The sequence below is a fragment of the Amphibalanus amphitrite genome, unplaced genomic scaffold (genome assembly GCF_019059575.1).
Source record: "Amphibalanus amphitrite isolate SeventyFive unplaced genomic scaffold, NRLGWU_Aamphi_draft 001897F_arrow, whole genome shotgun sequence".
NCBI classification, from domain to species: domain Eukaryota; kingdom Metazoa; phylum Arthropoda; class Thecostraca; order Balanomorpha; family Balanidae; genus Amphibalanus; species Amphibalanus amphitrite.
In genome coordinates, this window is record NW_024883390.1 from 18,744 (window position 1) to 42,626 (window position 23,883).

Here is a 23,883-nt window from a genome sequence, read left to right on the forward strand (position 1 = left end):
TTATCATCATCAGGAAACATCGGATGCCATCGATAACACTGAATTAGGGTCTTACAGCAGTTTACGTGTAAGCTGAACACTTTTATACGGTAAATGCACGGCACTAGAATATTTTCCCACAATTCATCAGCCGCGATGAATGGCAGATCCAGCTGGGTCAAAATAGGCTCTACTGATTACGGGACACCTAAAAATTCCAGTCTATTTTGCCAAATTGTCAGGGAACTCAGATTTGTTTTTCAATAGAAAAACACAATTCTAAAGAATAGTGTTTTAACTATTGACAACAAACCTTCGGTTACAGTTTATGTAACCCGTGTAAAGGTATGTTGTCTCGGCTTTAATATGATTAACTCTGGTCACGACTTCTGTCCATAGCTTTTGACCATGACCGGATGCGTCACCCACGCACCGCGTTAAACGGCATTTTTGATAAACATAATTTAAAAACAAGTTTTGGCATCGACTGATGTCCAAAGCGCATGTAAATTAGCAGTTGAACCGTGTACGCGATAGCTTTAGCCTTTCTTTGTCAAAATTGGCCGGCGACTTTTATTTCACTAGCAATAAGAAAAGTAATGCATTTGCTTTATCCTGTTGCTCAAGTCGAGGAACAAAATAAGACAACGCGGTGTGCGCCTATCATAAAGGCGAATAATATTTTTGGACAGCCTTCCAATGCAAAGAACGGCGAACAAAATCCTCAATATAGAAGGCCTTCGTTTAGCGTCCCGTGACCACACGTTATCACACAATTACCTCATCTCCTAAAGCCTTGCACATTCCTGACCCTCTCCCATGTATGCGTATGTGCGCGTGTGTGTGTGTGTGTGTGTGCTAAACCCACCAGCGCGTGTCCCCGGGGTCTGTTCAAACGCTGCCGAGCTCCCTCCGAGTGTCCTGTCAACAGAGCCTGACATACGGGTCGGGACCGCCCGTCCGGCCCGTCCCACCAGAGGACAAACATGTTCCACTGTTCCAGAGACCGCCGAGTGAAGCCCTCGGACGGAGCGGTCTGTTTGCTTGCTCGGACGCTGATTGTGAGGCCGTGTTTGCTGTCCCCTGGTCCCAGTGTTTGCTGAGCTGAGAAAGATGTCCACCCCGGACCGCAGAACTTTTTACGCTTTTCGGTCTCGTTTGTCGAGCTGGTTTGGTGTTTCAAGAGCGTGGATAAGGAATGTGGGATGCAGTAATATCTCGTTACGGAGAGAAACAAGAGGGACTTACTGCCAATGACGATTATCAATAGCGCCGACAAAGCATCGGCGTGTCTGAAAGATAAGGTCACACTCAATAAAAAGATCACATTGAGTAACACTCACCCATAGGCCAAGTTCCCTCAGAAGATCTTCAGAAACACAACCGTCACTGTGTCCCTCACTGCCAGTCTCTGTATCGCTATGTCTCGGTCAGAGACACCGCACAGAGTGAGAGGTTTGACCTCACCGCTTTGCTCCAGCAATCCCACTGAAGACACGGCAGATATCCGACCCGATTGCTTCACGCCAGATACCGGTCACTCAGTCACCACTGTGTTCGATTATCTCACAATGCAGTCTACATACACCCACAGTCGCATGAACAATGTTCGATCGTTCAACAGCCCATCGGCACTGAACGCGCCACAGTAGCCCGAAGTACTCACCACCCCTCCACGCCAACGACACACGACTGCCGCGCCGCCGACCGCGGACGCCGCCGCTCGGCTGTTTGCGCATGCGCGCTCACCAACTCTGGACATACGGGACCGGGAAGGACGGGCCGTAAAAGAGGGACGGCGAGGGGAGGGGGAGGGAACTGTGGCGATCACCGTACAATGGTGAGTGTGCGGGTCACTGATGCGTGTATTGTCGTGCTTTTGATATGTCTTTTGACCTAACTATTCAATTCCCCATGTGTCGTTTGTCATTTACAAGATACCTATATTGTTCGTTTTACGAGATAGGTGAACACGCTAAACGGTACACCGACAAACATACAAAAACATGTCATTTCAGTGTTGAAAATAATGATAATTAAGCTCAGATGCTACAAAATCCCACAGAAATAATCACAAAATGCCCAATTTAAAACGTGTGGTGTCCAACGCCTGCAACGTCATTGAATAAAAAATATGAGACGCCTCTATTACGGCGCCTCTATACTATTATCCACGGACTTTGTCATCTGTGAAAAAAGGACTTCACGAATGAACGCATCAGTCTCGTAGACCTGTCAATAACGAGTGAAAGCATCTCCCTAACGCTAAACAGCATCCCATTAGCACAGTTCAATCACCGTTCAATTACCGTAACCTCCCATTAAAGAGGCATAACGCATCTTTTCCATCACATCCAATGTAATCACAGGACGCGCAGGCGTATGGCCTACGGCGGTGAATAGTTTTATTGCAATACTGCAGCACGGGTCGCGGAGTGCAGCCTCAGAGTTGAGCGGTCCCACGTTCTCACAGCCCATGGGGTCAAAGTTGAGGGAATATATGGACGTAGAGGCACGCCAAGTGACCGGACGATACAGCGTATGGGTGTGGCCAGAAACGCGACTACTAAAATAGACGGTGACGTTTAAATTCCTATGAAATTAATTGAGGAGCTGAGAGAAAGTATTGCCTTTTGCGCTCGTTGTTTTTGGGTTGGTTAAATACGGTAACTAATGAAGCAAGATTTCAGTGATGATATGCCAGGTTTCATAACGCTTTAAAATGGATTCCTGACTTACCTACATCTGATTTGATAATGTGAAACCATTTATTGTCACCGACGTTTGAGGCCAGCATTCTAGATGTGTTTCGTGGAAAAGGATTATGCCGACCATAAGTGGCATTTCGTTAGCGCTTCTGCAAAAATGAAAAGTGTTTGTAGACTAGCCATGACACATAGGGATAGTTTTATGTGGGGGTAGTCAGAGCATACATGTGTTTGTGTACGCAAACTTCAATGTTTTTTAAAGTATTTATGCCAAGCGTCAATGACTTCGTCTTAGACCGGTGTTTTCCCTGTTGTTTTGCAAAGTTGTCAGATGAAAAATAATTAAGAAACCTATTTTATTGACGATGACGTGACAATATACCCTCGAAAGAAATGGCAAAGAATGTTGTTGCCGACAAGGCTGCACTATTTTCACTGCACTGTGAACAGCCGAACAACTTCAAACAATAAAATATTTTTTTTTACATTACGTGTGTCATCCTTTGAATTGGCCATTCTTCTTTATCAATCATAGCCTCATGACTTCTTAATAGCTACAAATATTCACTTTCCACGCCTAAATATAGCGCCGCTCGCCCACACAAGATACTAAACAGACCCACTACATCATATTCAAGCTTTATGCGTTGTCATCGAAATAAAATACCACCCATCAACATACACCTATGTTCCGAAATTTTGACCGGTTAGTTCACACGCCAATAAATCAAATTCCGAACACACTGCCCCGTGCGAAACTCAGCACTACGCCTCGCAGACAACAATTACCATCACACCGGAAACAGGTCAGCATGAGAAATGCACCGTGTAATCACTGATCACTCCTCAATTTTTCCTCGTAAATGTTTATATTCCGCTGGAATTTCGCTGATTGATTGTCTGGTAATGAGTAATTTAGGGCCGCTAGCAGCATATGTATGTATACTAGCTTCTAATCGTGAAATATATTCTCAGAATACCCTTCAAAGTAAGAGCACCGCAAGTCTTCTCCGAAACAACACGTTTCATCCAAAAAACAAGAGGTTTTCATAAAAATGAATCATTTCACACCGGTCGTGTCTCGCCATGCTCCCAAGCCAAAGCGTTTGTATGCCGAGGCCCGGCCCGAGCCAAGGACCACGGTACGTACATCGACCCTTCCAGCAGCGTCATTAGCCCGTAAGTGAACAGGTATTTTACGGCTGAGCCGGCATAATTGCTGCAAGGCGACATAATGGCAATCATAGGCCTAACCAGTCACGGCGCCGGCCTCAGGCGGTGCTCCTAATCATGTAACGGCCACAGAGAGGTCACTGGCGGTGGTATCGTGATCCGTGACGTGATCCTTAGCAGGGACAGAGAGGAATGAATTATAGGGCATTGAAGGGACCATACTATGCAGAGGTTTTCACATTCCCTGGAGAAATAACTTGGGAAGATCTATCGAAACTTTAACATAATGATTTCCACAAATGGCAAAACATTTGCAAGCGATTCCTCGAAGGTGGTTGGAAGAGAGCACAACGAGAAAATAAAGTAATAGGATACCATGTTAACTGCAGGCTATGGGCTTGTTCCATTGACTCCTCTAACCTCCTCAAAGCTCATGAAATCGTTCCAGTGGCTCCTCCAAACCTCCTCAAAGCTCCTCTGAAACTCGCCTCAAACCTCCTCTAGCCTGCTCCGAAATGAAAGGTGGTTTTTCGGAGGAGGCTATGGACGACACAAATGGCGCGGCAAATACAAAACAGGTGCACGGTGCTGCCTAGTTATCGGTGTGCGTAGTTATCGGAAAAAATAAGGCAAGTTTTCCCCTCCCCGGTATGCCTTAGTGCAACCGGGATGCAAAATTAAAAAAAGGCAAGTTAGCCGACATTCGAACGAATTTTATTAATCGTCGTGCAAAGATCGTGACGCGCAAATATCAGACGTGAGCTTTTGTGAGTGAAATTTTGAAAATTGTGATGAAAGCCGCCTTAACCGCGGCCCTGGTGGCGCAGTCGGTTAAGGCGTCGACCAGCGGTGCGGGCGGTGCCGGGTTTCGGGTTCGATTCCCGGTTTCGCCCGTTCCGCGGGCGTCGTCCCCGGCTGTGTCACCAGGTGTGGGGTAGGCTCCCACTTCAGCCGTAGCCTGGGGGGTGGGGGAATAAGGGCCAGGAGGAGGAGGAGCCACTGGAACGATTTCATTGGGCCACAAGTGCCCGTTGGAGGGAGGCCTGAATAAAAAAAAAATAAAAAATAGTAAAAACAAAGAAATGCGCCAGGATTGTAAACATTTTCTTTCCACAAACAGCTGATACCTCCCGCCGAACTGCGTTCCAGTGGTCACCGAAATCGGGACACAATACGGTCTCCTCCAACCTCCTCAAAGCTCATCTCATCTTTTTTCTGAAGAGCCAAAGGAACAGACTCAATGCATTCCCCTTAAGCACATTGGTCCGACATGAGCAGAGCATACACGAAAAGCCTTAGGCATGACATTTGCCCACGCTGTTCGACAAATTGAACAGCGGCCATGTCATGTCACCATTGATTACATATGTACTTGTACATACACTTGACCCTCAATGACCTGTAAGACGGTCACCGTTTCTATTCACCGTTCACCGTTTCAGATCTTCCGAAATGGAAGATCTCCCCACCTCTCTCTCTCTCTCTCTCTCTCTCTCTCTCTCTCTCTCTCTCTCTCTCTCTCTCTCTCTCTCTCTCCCTATCCCCCTCTCTCTCTTTCTCTCTGTATCTCTCTCTATCCCTATCCCCCTCTCTCTCTCTGTATCTCTCTCTCTCTCTTCTCTTCTCTCTCCCTCCCCATCTCCCTCTCTCCGACCTCAAACCGGGTCCATCCTCAGCACACGTTGCGTGCCGTCTCCCCACCCATCATCCTCCATGCTCGGAGGCTGAGGTCATTCAGCCCACACCGACGACCGCTTCCCGCCATGACCTCAGGCTACCATGCAGGTAGCACGCCCCAAAGCGACGACTACCGTCTTCGCACCCTGCTTTGAAGCTCTAGTGAGCGTCCAATGAGCCACTGACACGATACTGGCCAGAGGGCATGGCTCAGCTTCCAACTGATAGTTGAGGCTGGAGTGAGATGATTTTGAAGTTGAGCTGCCTCGCTAGGTAAGGAGGTTACCAGTTGGAACGGATTAGGTAGAGCCGATGAGTCCATTGCGGCGTCTTTCGTACGGCAAGCGAAGAGGAGACGTCCAATGTCCGATGAAGCAAGAGATGAGTGGGGTAGTTTGCCTCGTGGCACATGGGGATGTAGTTATCCGTCATTAACCCTGTAATCACCCGGGAACAGTAGCTTGAGTACAGAACGGTGCATCATGAAGGCCGCTTCCATCCATGCAAAGTGGGTTTTTGAGGGATAATATCATCATTCAGACCATACCGTTAGTTATCTGTCGTCTCTCACACGGGTGGGGAAGCTGCACGAAGTCTCAGCACTGTTGTGACAGCAAAATGATGACAATTGCATGGAAATTATTGTATGTACAATTGCATGGAAATTATTGTATGTATGGAAATTATTTCTAATATATTTGCTGCTTTTTGGAAGCTGGCACTTTCCCGCGAGTGTCATGAAGCATGCGGCATGTCCACAAATACTAACCTTCTATTTTATAATGCATAAATGTAGCAAAAAAGGCTGGTATATTTTTTCAGGACAAGCACTTACTTTCGTGTCAGGTCCATGTGTTACATAATGATGCAATTGCATAAGGTTTCCTGCATGTGACTACTGGATGAAAATACGCATGTAATACACACATGCTGCCATGCAGTAGTGCTAACAAACAACTTAATGTATTGAAAAAACACCCCGAAACAAATACGAAGTTGCAGTAAAAGTTAAAGTTGTTATGTTTCGTCGTCACCCAGATGCTGGCAACATAAAATCGCACGGACTTCACTTTCGAGTCATCTTTGATTGGAACAGGTCCAGTGTCAGAGCAAACCCCATTCTCCTCTCTGCCCCGCCACACGTGTTCCGCATGCTAACTGCGCCGCTATCGCTTCTGCCGCGCCACATTTGGCGACACATTTCCTGACGAAACGAACGCCGCCGGCGGGCCGGCCGGCCGGGAAGTCGTGGCTCCAATTACGCACCATAATTGGGCGGAATGTGCGCTCTGTGCCCGCGCCTGTCCCCGGGCGAACGTTCCGCTGAAGGGAGCTGCAACACGACCCGGATTCAAATGCGACGAGAGACAGACTGCCGACGACGAGATCCCAGATTTATGACGGAGATTGAGGGAATTATGTGGGCTTCTAGAGGAATTTGAGTAATTGGGGCTACAAAGAGCAAATGGGGAATTGTGAAGACGTCCCAGACTAGCATCACATAAGTTGTTCGGAATGAATGATGTCCAGGCTTGATGTTCCAGGCAATGCTCAATTTAGTAGAGCATACTGAAAGTTTCTTTCAAGGCAAACGATAATGATACGAAGAACGGCGCATCCCCCATTTGTCATTCTGTCAGTTCTACCCTAGACCAGCTATCCCAAAAGCCGTCTTGCCAAGCGAAACTGCAACGGAGCGAGTCCCTTTTTGTCGCAGAACTGCTGACAACTGGCTAATTTATTTACGACTTCCTCGGGACGGCTTGTTGACATCGTGATCTTGGCCATCATTTATCTTGCCGCCGCCGGCCTCGGGCCCTCCTTCCACATCGCTGAAAACATCGCCCCCCCCCCCCCAACTTCAGCAGTTTGTCCATCTCATTTCGCCGGGCTTATTTGCTTGACTTCAAACGTCTGTCCGAATCACTTCCCTATGCGTACTTTGCCGATTTTCCAAGCCGTCTGCTCGCGCTGTTGTGGCCAGGGGTCTATCTCCGCGCTGGTCGGAGCGGAGATGAAGCCCCGCAGGGTAGCGGGCAGCTCCCAGTCTCTACGTGACGGGAATACTCCCGGGAAGTGCACTAGCGCCACTCTTCTTTCTTTGTGACTTGTAAATACAGAGCAACGCTAATGCATTGTGCAAATCAGCGTCTTGGTGCACTCTAGATCGTAAAATGGAATGCACTGTTTTCTGCAAGCAGAACGGATGAGCCTAATGCACATCTTGTCTTGCTGGTGATTTTCTGGTCTTCAATAAGAAGCCAGCGATTTCGAACAAGTCCACTTATTTGAATTGGCCCTATCTAAGCAGCGCACCACGATTAGACACATAACTCTGCCATGAAAACATACGGGCGACCCTAAACATACGAGCAGCGATAACATGGTAACAATGTAGCCAATTTTCTAAATCGGGCCTTATCTCACCGACGTACGAGGCAGCGTGACATGCCCCGAAGACAAGAACAATGCCCCGGAAACACTATCCCGAAGCTAACTAGACGTTCATCTTGGTGAGTCACATAAACGTCTGGCACTCCATCTTCAAGCTCTCTCTGTTCGAAGTCGACTTCTCTATCAACTCTCCGTTGCTATGGCAACTCGGTTATTTGTCCCGCCTTGCGACCGAGCAGTGACCGCCCGTCTGGCGCTGACAGTCGACTAATTCGATCTGTTCGGAGCAGGCTGTACACAGTTGTCACTAGCGACAAATCAGCCAATCGCGAGGCGTCAAAGGCACACAGGGCTTTTTGTGAGGTTCAGACGAAAGGCAGCGACAGCAGAGCTGATTGTGCCGAATGTCCGATGTGAGCGCGCATGAAATACTTTGGTCGTTAGAGGTCAACGTCTTGGTAAATAATGTTGGGGCACGAAATAAATTTATAGACCCTGATACAGCGGACAATAGTTGTCGATCCATAGGTATATTTGTTAACCCGGCAGTTGCTGAGGTATTTCGCCACCCACCGTTTGCTGGGGGGGGGGGGGCGTTAAACGCCCCCAGCCGATAACTCGAGAACCAATAGGCACAGCGAAACGCACGAGGCGGCAAACGAAAGAGCGCGACGAGACGCTTCAGATGAATACTTTTAAGTTGAATTTTGAGGTCACAGGTCGGGTCAAGGTCAGGTCAAACACCTGAAATCGGGCTTTCAGTAGCATGGACTTCAGGACTTTGCAATGGGCGCCTCTCGTCACAAACTCTGTCAAAACCGTGCACAATCCATCATATAAAGCCTACAAGAGTGTCAGCTCCATGTAGGGGTCAGTCAAGCATAGGTCAGGGTCAAGGTCAGGTCCACCGGGTAGGCACATATCCCCGAAAATCAAAACTGATATTCGCAGCCTGTGACACATGTTTTATGGGTAATTTGGGGCGTAGAACACGATGGTGACATTCATTTTATCATATGTGTACGTGTGTGGCTCAAAAAGTTCAATTTAAGAAATGCATGTATCATGGTCGTGAAGTGGTCACGAGAAATTGCCAAGATTCAGTTCAAGATTTTGGAAAATGCGGAACGATAATCAATAATCGAAGATAGCCATTTGATTGTTCATGGTATTGGCAGTCTAATGTCGTTTACGGCATGTCTGTATGTCTATTCTGTGATTTTATATGATTTTTTGAACATAAGCCGTTTTTGGTCGAAAACTCAGAAATCATGACGTCACTAAAACCTCGATATTTCAAAAAATTTCCGACCGATTTTTTTGAAACTTTGGCACAATAAACTTCAATCAATTCCCTACAGGTACCCAAAATTTGGCGCGCCTGCGGCGCGCCGTTTTTATGCTATGGCCCGGCGAAAAAAGTGGGGGCGTTTAACGCCCCCCCCCAGCAACTCGCGGGTTAAGTCTTTGTAACGTCTTTGGTGAGATATTAAACATTTTCAAACGTAGAAGCAACAAATAGTATGAATCACATCGCAGGTTAGCTAGATGTTAAGTGATTTCTTCCCTTCTTCGTCTCAGAACATCCCCGCATAAGCACTGGGACAACAAAGGACGAAAAATATCGTAATGCGTTTCAATAAGACATTCTTTCCGCATGCAGAAACAAACACGCACAAAAAATTATTGGTTCATTTACTTTGCAACGCCCTTAGTTCGGCAAAGAACTACATACTGCCTTGCCTTTGAAGGAGCTAAGCGTTTCAACATTCGTTACCCAGCCATCCGGCTTCCATCACGCAGTGTTTCTTCAGACAAAAATGTCGCCTTGAGACTGCACAATGCCGACCTCCCCATTCCCCCAAAATCACCTCTGAAGCCGAGTCTGTCCAGACGCCCACGGCCATCTTGGCGACCCTCCTCGGCGGGAGGATATCTGCCTCCTCCATTTGTAGCGGTGGAAATGATACAAACCACATGGCCCGCCTCTTAGGCAGAATGGCCGTTGTTAATGCACCCAGGAGAGTGCTGGCACGCGCCGGGGGAGGGGGGTGTTTTTACAGAGCTGGTGGGTCCAGACCACGAGCGAGGGAGGTCCGAAGAACTGTGCCTTTGGTGTCGAGTGACCCTTCAAAGGACGGTGGGGTGAAGTGCTCTGGGTTGTGTTATGATTTCGGTGACGATATCTTGCACTCAGGCTGATAGCGTTCGTCCGTTTATCGGCGGTTTATATCTTACTTTGACGTGCTGAGCTGTAGCGTGAAGCCATCTGGCCTGTATGTGAAAAACGTCCTCGGAGGTCGGTCAGTGCTAAGCAGCTGCATCAGCGAAAAATGTTTCTGAGACACCAGCATCACGAAATGAGCGTGAACCCGCTGGCTGTGTCGCAAGTGTGATATTTTCTTACCACCATTTACATATTTTACAGTACAGTGCGGATAAAAACATTTAAATATGGCACCAAGCTATGCATATAACTTCTGATAACGGTATCAAGACATTCATGCCATACAACTAATACACCCATGCTTACACGGTACAGAGTTCCGTACCCAAATCAGCACTGCCGATTTCGAGTGCCAGGTGGTGCCATGCGAAGGTGTGAATTTCAGCCTACTTTTTGCACTTTACATAATTTATTCTGCTAGCATTGGCTCATGAGGTTAATACAAGACATTGGGAACTTTTGGTGACAATTTACAAGGTTCCTGGATGGACCAGAACTGTCAAGTAAACCACTGGTTATATTTTTGTCATCTGGATGTGGTACGCAATCAACGCATCTCCTCACCGCATTAAATCTATTTGACAGAGTTTCCAATCGCTTCCGATTCAGCGAAATGCGCGCTTACTTGGACGGTTACCAAAGTTTTCTAATAGAACACGCATATCTCATCAGAATGCCTTTGAAACGTCAGGAACTTTGCAAAAGCACAAGTCCTTGCAGTAATAATGAACCAAGACAGATGAATGGGTTATTGGATTACTTTTATTTGATTACTTTCATCTGACAGTACCCTGGTTCTGAAAATGTGTCTTCCATCGCACTTTGCAGACGTGTTGCGCTAACATCATATTGGGGAAGCAATTTATCCACTGAAGGATCCAGAAAGGCGACCTTGGACGCTGCAGGGGAGGCATGCCCCCAAAAAAGTTTCTCCGAATTCCAAAAACTCATCGGATTTCGATTCCACCTTTTACTAAAGAAGCTGCCTGTTTTCGTTTTGTTCTCGAAAAAAGGAATGTTTCCTAGATTTCGGGCGCTGCCAGGGGGATATTTGCCCCAGATGCCCTCCCTCTTGGAGCTGCCAGTGAATTCATCAACAGTAACTAGAATTAACTGATCGTAACAATACGCGAGTAAGAGCTCGAATATGTAGAATTGAGTGCAGGAACAAAATATTGCAGATATAAACTTACGATTTGTGTGCGCAATCATAAAATGAAATAGGTATTGTTTACTTGAAACCCAATATTGCAAGTCAATATTGTTGTCACATTTTGAAAAGTGATAAGTATGAGAAATGAGTAGCATGCTGGGAACATGTTTAGACGTGATCGCCACCGGTCCCCTCGAACCAGAAGCGTCTCGACGTTGATAAATCGATTTAGGGCATCGTCCCGTCGTTCACGCATGCCGACGTTTATAGCCAGGGGTGCCTATGCGACACTGGTGCGTCCCTCCTGACCTTCTAGAGACCCCTTCAGTCAACACATGTCGTGGGCTCGTGCTAAACGACCAGTGTTACAGTTATCTACCAGAGACGTGTTTCGTCCTGTTTGGACTTGATCTGTCGGAGCTGAGAATAAAATGTAGTTAGAAAGTAAATTATACTTGATGTATGACCGCAAACAAACATCCGTCTCGAGTCACTGAATAGATGCGCATTGCACATGTCCGTCATGACAAATATCTAACGTAAATTAGCTAACCCTTGTCTATAACATGTTACCTATTCGGTCCGCAGTAGTCCCACTTCGTTTTCATGGCCAGCGTCCATTTCCATTTTTAAGTTTTAACCAGTTGCAGATGCGTCTGTTCCCCCAGCCGGTATTTCACCACTGCCACAAGCCGCCGCTAACGGAGAGACGTGCCATTTATCACCGCCGACCTCTAATCGTTCCCCAACCGAGCTGCGGCCCAGCTTTGGTCGCGAGAAAAACCAACGAACCGTCAGAAACGGACTCGGATTACCTTTCTGCCCCCAAACGGGAGGCGCCCGGCATTTATTCTTGTCGAAAATCCCTACGAACGTGGAACGACCCCGAACACAAAACGGATCAGGTACGTCTTTTTGTACGTTTTTTCCGTGTCAGTGGGAGGTCGGAGAGGGGCGTAGAAAAAGGACGTGGGCCGCCCGGGAGCCGTCAAAGCTGAACGGACGTCTTTTGGAGTTATGGACATCGTTTGGGTGGCCTGTTATGCGTGGCCACAACATCCTACATTGCCCCCGAGAGGATCTTTTGGCAGCTTCTACCGTGTAACCCATATCCAAGGCAGTTTACTGAAGTGCCGGAAGGTCCGATCCTTCCTATACATCTGGATGGAAAACATGTTTGGCTTTTCTTGTAGACTCAAGTAAAAAACATTTCACTAGACTACAGCGTTTAAGTGAAGGATCAAAAAAAACTTATGAAATTTCAACAAAATGCTTGCCGTGGCATAGCGACAAAAGACAGGAAACCATCTCCCAACAACTTATTCATCTCCTTCGTCAATGCAGAGTCCATCTGCAACCCTGTCTATAACTAACATTGAATCAAATCACATCCCTAATCTCCGTACACGCACCGCACAGCTAGACTCCTCGCCACACCAATCTCATACCGACTAGCCCCGTGTCGTGCATCTCAGCTCACTGCCCCCTGCTGCGCATGCGCCACGACCCCCGCTGGGTCGCCGATTATCAATTAGAGGCGGAATGGATACTGTCGGTACGGGCGCAGCATTCCGCCCCGTCAGAGACGAGAAACGACGCGCCGTTTAGAGATGATAGAGCGGATTTGGGGTCCCCGTGCTGTGCAGTGTTTGAACAGGTGATGCTATAGCATGATGGTTGGTACAATGTGAGTGAAACTGTAATAGGAAGGCAAACACAGTTTGTTTTCTTTTACCAGCTCAAAGATGCATGATCTATAGTATTGCAGAGCGTACCAATGTTTTGTCCACATCAAAGGGGACCACGGACGCCCAAAATAAGGCCATTTACTACCAAAAACGAGAAAGTTCTGCATAGCTTGACGAATTGACCTGCCCCTCCCCTCCCCCAGTCCCCAACCACGTTTCAAGTCAAGACGGCTGGCTTATGAGCATTTGATTTGCAAGCCGGACGGCAGGATAAGTTGGTTCGGTTGTGTTGAGTCATGCTACAGCACCGTGACTGAAGAGAGTACTATCGTTTGACAAATGTGACTTTGATTCCTTAGAAAGTTTGTACGACACATGCTAGTTAGTGGAATGATCAGAATTAACTCTTGTGTGATTAGCTAATGCATGAGGCCTCATCTACCGTGATTAATACCGCGACAGAAGTTGTTACATGACAGGAAACATACACTCCATTGTAAGGACACCGTTTTACGTGGGAGTCGCTTTTGTGTCGCGCTGCCAAACCTCAGTGTTTGCTGCCAAATCGTGACGTCACAAAATCACCTGGGCGGTCCGGTGTGTCTCGTTACCTGTCACACCGGCCCATTGAAGCTGTCACACATCTGACACAGGGGCCGCTGTCACGCCAACTGTCACAGGCAAACTGTCGCACGACTGTGACAGCCTCCATGTAACTCGCGTATGGACGACCCACGCACCCTCATATGGCATAATCTGACGTGGATTAAAAGCGGATCTACAGACGACTCAAAGCGGCCCCAACGTGAGTTCAATGTACACTGTAAACCAAATTGACAAGTCTTGTGTAATATAACCAATCATCTCTATTCTCTTGGTATGTTTACCAACTGATACTTTTCAAACAAGCCGTTGTCTGGTGCATTGCTTGTCAGGTGACAACTACGAGTCAATAGTTACTATGCACACCAACTTCTCAGTATCCAGACCAACTCTACATTTGTTTCAACGTTTGTTTCCTAACCAGTTTTGGAAACTTGTTGCCGCATGGTTATTTAACCGGCGCCTAACTTGTACTGGTCAGCTGGTCAGCATACACATGGTCAGCTGCGCCCGTGACGTCAGACTTGGCGGACCAATCAGCGGTCGCCGTCCGGCCCCGGCGCGGCGGTTTCAAACCGTTCAAACCAGCAGTTGTCGCGCGGCCGCCGTGCAGCATGGATCAGCGACGAGGGCTGTTCCAGCATTTGTGCAGTAAAAAGTGAAATCTGTGAACTGTGGTGTTCGTGCTGTGAGTGAGGCCCGCTCTGGCCTGCGGGACGCACTAATCGTGCCTATACCCGCGGTCGAGACGCCTCCCTTCCCCTGCGCGCGCAATGTAAGTGGGCCAGACCTTTGCATGCACATGTGAGCAGATGTTTTGCGGTCGGTGTTTTTTATATATTAATACATTTATTTGCCTTTAATTCAACTCTTTGTATTTTTAACTTAACTGATGGACATATATGGGCTGTAAAAGCTAATCTGGTTGGCGATCATGATTTATTCGAATTATCTGCGTGATCGTGCAACTGCCATGATTGTTATGGTCAATGTGGAAATATTCGTCATACGGGCATGTTATACTTCTGGCTTGATGCGATGCACAAAACCATGTTCTTCCACATACGCAGCAGTTCTTGCTTCAAAGACTTATATGCTGACGGTGCACGATAGGTATACCTACCTCATGCATTTACCACATCCATTCGAAAATATGCACTTGGAATTGTCTCCAGTCAATAGTATTAATTACATACTACGTGATGTAGGTACGTGACCGTAATAAATACTAATGATTCCAGAAACTTCCGAATGGATGTGGTGTATGCATTCATCGATTATATAACCCATCAGTATTTTGTTTCTTGTCAGCGCAAGCCTTTGAGCAATAACTGATGCCAGTCATGGTTTTGTGCAACACTTCCAGCCAAAAAATGACCTGTCCGTATAGAAAATATTTCCTGAATCAGTATCGTGGCAATTGAAAACGAACGCGAATCGTAAGTTCTTAAGGTTATCAACGCAAACAAAGCGATTGTAAGGAAGAACAAGTTCGAACTGAGCGTTAGTACACTTACTTGTTGACAATTTGTAAACTAGCAATGCCCAGTCAAAGGCTAGTTCATCAACAAACCAGGGGTTGTTGAACCGACAAGGAAACGGCTATGCCTATCCAGAAGTTGGTAGGTTCACAAGGCCCAGACTAGTACTCAACAAGGTGACGCCTATGCGAATTGGAACCAAACTTGTAGACAAACTGTTAGTTTGTTGGCCAACAAGCCTGGGGTTGGTGAATCGACAAGGTATCGACAAGGTGACGCCTATGCGAATTGGAACCAAACTTGTAGACAAACTGATAGTTTGCTGGCCAACAAGCCTGGGGTTGGTGAATCGACAAGGTATCGACAAGGTGACGCCTATGCGAATTGGAACCAAACTTGTAACAAGGAGCCAACTTGTAGATTTGGTTTACAGTGTAGCCAGTGTGCGCCGGACGCGACGGCTTGAATATGCGTTTGACAGGCAGTATTTGCCGGCTAGCAGAAGCGACAATGGTAGGATATCTTCCGTTGACACACCCCAAAGTGCGGAGGTGGACTGCTGAAAATGATGGGAGCTATTGCACTGAGGCACGCGCTGCAGGGTGTCTTAGACGGGCTTTCAATGTGTTACTGATGACCCGGGCTTGTAAGGAGGGATTTGCTTCTGCAGTGCAGCACGGGAAGGGATGCTTATGTAGTGTAGGGGTCTAGAGGAACATGTCGACGCGGTGACGTGCTGTTACATACCTGCCTTTGCAGTGAACAATAAGCACAATTCTCTAGCTATGCAGCAATTTAGTATCCACAAACGTTTGCTAACAATCCTCTGCTGCCAATGGACGTCCTTTACATCTCACAGCATCTTGCATCTTGTGATTAGTTTTTTTAACCGAATTTTTAGTCCGATATCGTTACGTTTTGCTTCCCATCGTTCCTAAATGACAAAGAGTGTTTATTTCATTATGATGTCAAGCACAGACAGACTTAACCCGCGCCCCACTGGGGGGGGGGGGGCTATTTATAGCCCCCCCTCCCGTTTTTCTGCAATAACTTCCAAACCGCTTGACCAGGGCCTCGGCTAACATGTTAACTGGTGGGCCAAGTGGCCCACCAGTGACCCGAAATGGCCCACCAGCCTCAAAGATTTGGCCCACCAGTAATTTTCCGAAAAATCAAAGTTTCCACATTTTTCACATTTCAAATTGAATTAGCAGATCTTATCGTACATTTTCAGGCTGTAAAGTACCCATCGGTGAAACATATTCTTGTGAAAAAAAATTCAACCTATTGTTTGCAATATCCTCTTGGGGTAAAAAGTGAACTATAGTGGACTAAGTGGACTAAGCCTCGGGTCACACTTCACCGGATTGGACCAATGGACGAGAAGCGGACGGCGTCCGGTACCTAATGTCCGGGGGATGTCCGTTCGTTTCCGTTGGACGTCCGTTTCTCATCCGTTCATATCCGTTCCATGTCCGGTGGTGTCCGGTGTGCTCAACCGGACACCACCGGACATGGAACGGATATTAACGGATGACAAACGGACGTCCAACGGAAACAAACGGACATCACCGGACGCTGACAGTTCTCGTCCGTTTCTCGTCCGTTGGTCCAATCCGGTGAAGTGTGACCGAGGCTTTAAATTTTATGCAATAATCGCGAAAGACGTCTGCCTCTGTCAATTACAGATAGTGTCGGCGGCTTCCAGCCGATCGAGGTCTGCGAGAGTTCTTGCAAGCTTTCCGATCGATCGAGTGGTTGCAGTCACATAAGCATCTGCCGCAGACCAGTCGGTTACAAGAAAAACTACGAATAAAGAACAGACCAGTTCAGACGGTCGGGGATAAGCCTGCGAGCGATCTCAGACGGCTCGCCGATAGACACGATATAAGCCAGAGTCAAACTAGAGGTAGTGTCGGCGACTTCCAGCAGATTGAAGTCTGCAAGCGATATTATGCGTCTTTACGACCGGTATGATGCTTGCAGTCACACATCTGACCAGTTGGACGAATTTCGAACCGTTCACAGTCAGCGTTCCAAAAATTTCTCATTTGGGCTGAAGATGACACTCAAGAATAAGAATGGATAATTTTCCACTCTCACATTTTGGCGGCTCGAATTTTCCCCTCAGACACCCAAGAGAAATCTGAAGTTTGGGACACTGTTCACCAGAAGTGAACGTGTACATAACTTAGTTTTTTTTTTTTAAAGAAAATATCAGGGTTGCGCAGTGCGCTTGGGCTTTTGAGTCAATTATTTTCCATGCGACACCAATAGGCTTAATGATCATTTTCAGAGATGTTGGGGTTGCTGCTACAACCCCCTTTTGGGGTTCCTGCTACAACCCACTTTATATATGTTGCAGGCACTTTAGAAAATCAGTCATTTTGTAAAATGCCTAGGCATTTTACAAAAAGACGGCTGTTTGAAAAATGACTGAACGCAACCAGGCTTTTTTCAAAATGGCTAGCCATTTTACAAAAAGACTAGGCATTTTGCAAAATGCTTGACCAGCATGGAACGTAGATCCCACTACAGATACTATGGCCAACAGTTTTTGGACGTCTTCCTATACCCTATAGGCACGTGTTCAGCCTGTAGCTGATCGATTTGAAGCTCTGTGATGACGATAATGCTGAGTAACGACCAGGTTGAGTTGCAGACTCGGCTGTAGCATAAAGCATTGTTTAGTTAACGCTGTAAAAACTCCCAAGTACATCAACGTCGTTCATGTTCTGCCTGAAACTAGACCTTACAAAACCAGCCGGAGACCGGCCCTAGTCAATAGGCAGGCCCGGTTGATGTACAATTACATGTTAACGAATGAGTGTAGTCTTTGTTTGATTGTGCCATTACGGACAAAACTGCATTATGTATTTGGACATTAAAAACACTTTCGAATTTAATTATAATTTCCCACTCCTTCTCTCTCATCCTCACATTTTAAGAAACATCGTCGCTGTCAGTTCTATTTATTATTGCAGTGCGTACTGCGATGGCACCGGCTGCTGCACGTTAGTCCATGCTTCCTGCACGTACAGCGTGCTGTGCACATCTTCCTGCATGAGCACTTCAACACGCTGCTCAGTCATTTTGTAAAATGGCTAGGTATTTTGTAAAATGCCTAGGCATTTTGCAAAATGACTGGAGAGTCAGTCATTTTGTAAAATGCCTAGGATTTTTGCAAAAAGCCTGGAAAATCAGGCATTTTGCAAAATGCCTAGGCATTTTACAAAATGACTGATTTTCTAAAGTGCCTGCAACATATATAAAGTTGCACTCGTGCTGTTCACAATTCCTCCCGATCCACCCAACAACGCCCGATCCCGTCCGACCGCTTCTGAATCTCCGACTAGTCGGCGAGCCATCCACTCACGGCCGTAAGTTATCGTCCAACGTTTTACATATAATCTGCGTCAATATTGTGTGCATACTTGTGCCACGGAATATATATAGTCTACGACATGTTGATAATGATATGTAGATATGTACTACGATATGTCGTAGACTATATATTCCGTGCTTGTGCGATTTTATGTGCACCGCGGGAGTATCACCACTGAGAGGGTTGTGGGTCCCTACTCTCTCCTCTCTCTCTCTCTCTCTCTCTCTGAAGAGTCGGGGGGGGGGGGTCGAGCCCCGTTTTTTTTATACATTATTTGAATGCCATCCTGACGTTTTTTGCAGAATAAAGTGGCCGAAATCTGGGGAGAAATCGAAAATTGGGGGGGGGGGGCTATGGCTACGAAGGTCAGTCCATGTCGCTGCCCAAGTGGCCCACCAGTCAAAATTCCTTAGCCGAGGCCCTGCGCTTGACGTATCGACGCCAAACTTTCAGCACCTTCGGCTGCATCAATTTGACACCTTGTGTCAAAATTTGAACTTCGTACCTACCATATGTCAGCCGGAAATGACGTCAGAGTGACGTCATGTTCGGCCGATTTCGACGCAAAACATTGAACCACGGCAATCGCTCCCAAGAGCTCAGTTTTTAAGCTAGATCCAATTTCGTTGCATGAGAGGACTCAGAATAGATTGCGCTATCAAACTGCTATCTCGGATTTTCGACATTTTGAAAATTTCGAAAATTTAATATAATAAAATTCAAAATTTATATTTTTACATTTTTTCAAAAACTTTTTGACTTTTCGAAAAAAACCGGAATATATGTGATAGAACGCATTATTATGACTAACTCTAGCAAGTTTTAGCTAAATATCTTCAAAAATGGCCAAGTTATACGCATTATTGCAAAAAATTAACAATTATTAATTTTTCAAATCAATTTGTCAGCACGAATTTGACATCGTACGCCAATATAAATAGCACCCTCGTGTTCCTGAGCTCAAACTGCATCCAATAGACACCTTTTTTGTTGAAAAATTATAACTTCAAAATTTGACCTTTTTTGACCTGAAAGTGACCTGACCTGAGCTAAATTTGACTCAAAATGACCTCAAATGACACAGACGACATCAAATTCGAAATGTTTGGCCTAAATGGACCATAAAACATGTGTCACGTGACCGACGGATGATATAATATTTTCGTGACCTGTGATGACCTGACCTTGACCTGAAAATCAAAGTACAAGTTTGGTACCCTCAGAGTATCTAGAGCATCTGTTCACGAGTGTGTCAACCAAAAATGAGCCTGATCGGACTTGTAAGACGGCGGCCAGAGCCCAAAACGTGAAGAAGCCAAAATGCTAATAATTTTTACTTTGACCTGACCTGTGACGTCATCGGTGACCTCGAGGTCAATGAAATTAGGTTTCGCTCGACAGTTTTTCCGGGGCTATCAGACGCCGTTTGAATTTTGACGATCGGCCCAGTAGTTTCGGAGTTAGGAGGGGGGCTATGAATAGCCCCCCCCCCAGGGCGTGTTATACGCAGACCCCAGTGGGGCGCGGGTTAAACTGCAATTTGCAAAAAGAAAGCTGAGACGGGTGAGATGTATGAGTGACTACCGAAGTAGTTCGCTCTCCAGTTCACCTATGCATTCCACACCTGTTGAGACGGTTAGGGTCAGGGGCGTAATCACTCCTTAAAAAATGGGCTGGAAATCTCCCTCCGGGGGCGACATCAAATGCGAAGGGAGGGGCGGCACTCATATTCTGGGAGCCAGAGGCGAGGGTTTGAGGGCCGTTGTGCATCAAGTACTTTCGCTTTGGGAAATAAGAACAATAATCAGCAGTCAACAGACTACACGTTATAAGGGCAGACGCAGAGAACCCGCCACGGCACTGGTGTTCGAATTATTGATACTTTATGCGGTAGATATGTATGCGTAAGATGGGCGGTCAGCCCGTTGCTAGCAGTTTGACTTTGCTACTATGCACCGGTTTGATAAATGATAGGCACAATCTTCAAATAAGCACACACACACACGTGAAATAATGCATGCAATGAGCCCAATATTATTTGCATCTATCTCTTTTGCTTTTTTTTAATCTGCAAAGGCTTTCCGAATGTTACGGGAAGATCAGACTCGCGACAATCCCGACACAAACTGACTGCTCCGATATACCCTGTCTGTTTTTATTAAGTTAAAAGTTTGCATGAAAGCGGTCAGCTTCCATTGAAAAATAAATCCTGGTCTTCGTCAGATGTATTACCGATAACCGAATTGATGCAAATGATCTCTGTACAATGTACATGCTTTTTTGCGACAGTAAACTACACCGGTTCGAATTTCCGGCTACGCCTGATTCCTCTTTTCACACATCCCCAACGACTCGCCGGCGGTGGTCATCCGTCACGAAAGCCTTCACGACTTTTGCGATTTCAACCCTATCTAGGAGCTCCTGATGGACGTGGCAGATCAGGAGGTCGGATAGACGTTTCTCCGTCATTGTGCTCCGTAGCCAGCTCTTCACTCTCCGAAGCTTGCTAAAGCACCTCTCCGCCTCGGCTGAAGACACGGCCACGCAGAGCAGAACGTCCAGGAACTTGACTGTCTCCACATAGATGTCCCTTAGGTTAGAGTCCAGCAGGATGGCAGCAGCTTCTTCGGTCGTCTTGAAGTGGTGCTGCCGATGGAACGCCTTGAGCTCGTTTTCTAGCCGACTGTAGTTTATGGTGGGCTCCCTCGGTACCTCCGTCTCCGGTGGAATTGCTCCTGTTAGAAGCACGTTCTCCATGGCCTGGTACTGGAGGAGGTCTTTATTGTTGACAAAGAATTGTCTGAGTTTCTGCAGGGCGGTGTCGAGCATCGCACGATACTCCTTTCGAAGGTACTCGCTGACATTATTGTGCTGATGCTCCGTGGCTCCACTACTGTAGCGTCTTGGGGCTCTCGTCTGTCTTGGAAGCTTGATGGGCTCCAGACCGTTCTCTTCTACCTTCTTCTCGGCTTCTTTTTCCACTGTCTTCCAGCCTTCCTCTCTTTCCACCTCCAGTTCGTCGACTACTACCTGTATGGCAGTGAGCGTGGCAGTCACCGTGGCACCCCTCTTCTGACAGGCCGGCTACACAGCTCCATGATGTGGAGAATGCGATCGGCGGCGACCAAACCGTATATCACCAGGCCGGATCGTAGACTGTTCGCCATTGCCAAGCATGTTCCCTTCGTGTTCTGCATGTCTTCTAGCGCTGGTATGACGGTGTCCAGTTGGCCGAGGAGAGCCCTCACTGACTGTCCTCGGACAGTCCATCTCGTCGGACACAGCGGCCTGAGCTTGATATAGGGCGTATCTGTTGAGGAAGCCGCCAGCAGTCGTCTCAGATTGTGACTGCTGCTTACGAGGGTGCCTATTTCGTTGCATACACCCAGTGCGTTTCGGATGATGCTTGATGCTTGGCACAAGGCCTCTGTCACCAGGTTCACGCAGTGAGCGCTACAGTGCAGGTAGAGTGCAAGTGGTTGTGTGCGCTTGATTATAGCCTGCGTCCCGTTGTAGGCACCGGCCATATTTGCAGCGCCGTCGTAGGCCTGACCGCGGAGGTACTTCAGATCCAGGGAATAGCCTTTCAATACTCCCTCTAGCATGGCAGCGAGGGTGGCTCCGCAGGTATCTGGCGGCTCCACGACGCAGAGGAACTCCTCGCGGATTTGCCGGTGGCGATCCACGAACCGCACACAAACACACTCCTGCTCAGCTCCAGACACGTCCGTTGTGCCGTCACAGATCACAGAGAACGGTCTACCGACCACGTCATCCCGTATCTGGAGCGATACTTCTCTAGCCAGCAGGTGCAGCAGCTCGTTTTGGATTTTCGGCGACGTCCATGACACACGTTTTTCCATCCATCCTTTCAGTTCTGGTATGTCCTCAGTCCTCATCTTGAGAGCTTGGTGAAGGTTCCCGCTGTCATCGGTCTTCCCTCGCAAGCTGAGGCCCTGTCGCGCTAGAAACTGAATGGTCGATATGATTGTGCGCAGGCACCGCTTGTTGAGGTCCTGCTCACGTCGGTTTGTCACACACACCTGCCTTAGGAGCCTTCCACCTTCGCTGTCACCGATAGTCTCCACAGTGTGGGTTTTGCAGCGAGCGTGGGCTTCAAATTTATGAGGCGCATCATTCCAGTTTTTGAAACCTTGCCAAGCGAAAGCTGGTGAGACTTGTGAGGTGAAATTTGAAGCTCCTGGTCTGCGGCACATGGCAGAGCACCGGAAACAGATAACACCATGCAGTTCTTCGCTGTAGTGCAACCAGGGATATTGCTGAAACCACTCTCTCTTAAAGTATGAGTTCCGGATTTTCCCCTTTACTTCACGGCTGTGCTTCGGAATCAAAGCTGGCTCGGGGTGATATGGCGTTGTAGGGAGTTCTGGCCAACGGTTCGTCTCCAGATTCGCGGCGATAGATGTTGAAGGCAAGGATGTCTCAATGCCATCGTGATCCGTGCTCCTGCCAAAATAATGAAAGCATTGTTAATTCGATCGAAACATAAAATGCGCTTTTGTTCATTTCACACACACCTACATACAATCATGAACTTTCTATTCGCTGTATGCTCTACGCGTCCGTTTCTACTCGTTTAACCCTATTCCTGGCGGGCTCCGCCGGGACAAGAAACTGGCGGGGGGGGGGGCCGATTCGGCCCCCCCCCTGAGATCTCGAGAACGAAGCAAGATAGCGACAAGCGGTAAACGGCATCGGATACGCACGGCCAAGATCTACAATTTTTACTAAGGTCATTTTCAGGTCAGGTCAAAGATGACGTCACAGGGGTCGAAAAAGTCAAAATGGCGGCACTAGATATGGAGAGAGTTTTTCTCGAATAACTTTCGAATTAGTCAAGATAGGAACAAACTAAGGGCATCATCGTGATCCTCTCGTCAATCCGCATCGAATGATATATATGTTGACCTCGAAAGGTCAAGGTCAAAGGTTGACCTCAGGTCACGTGACCTCGAGGTCATCATGTATATCATTCGATGCGTCTTGACGAGCTGAACACAATGAGACCATCCACGCGTCTGTATCTTGTTCCTGTACGGAGTTATTGGCCAAAAACCTTTGGTGACCTTTGATGACGTCACATGACCTCACAGCTGCCCAACAGCAAAACAGACCTCAAGGTAGTGAAGGTTGATCGTATATGAAGTCATGTATGGTATATGGGGCCATTCCGACCCGTTTTAGTGGTAAAAACAGGGAGTTGATTTTTCCCCCATTGACTTATAATGGGGAGGTCGCGAAATTGACCTGACCTTAGGTCACCGATATCAAAATTCCGAGATATACAAATTGCACATACTGGTACCCTAACTAAACCCTGAAGAGAAGAAATTGATCGGTCAAAAACTCTAGCTCTGGCGTGATTGCAAACTTTTCTGAGGTAGCGTCACCAAA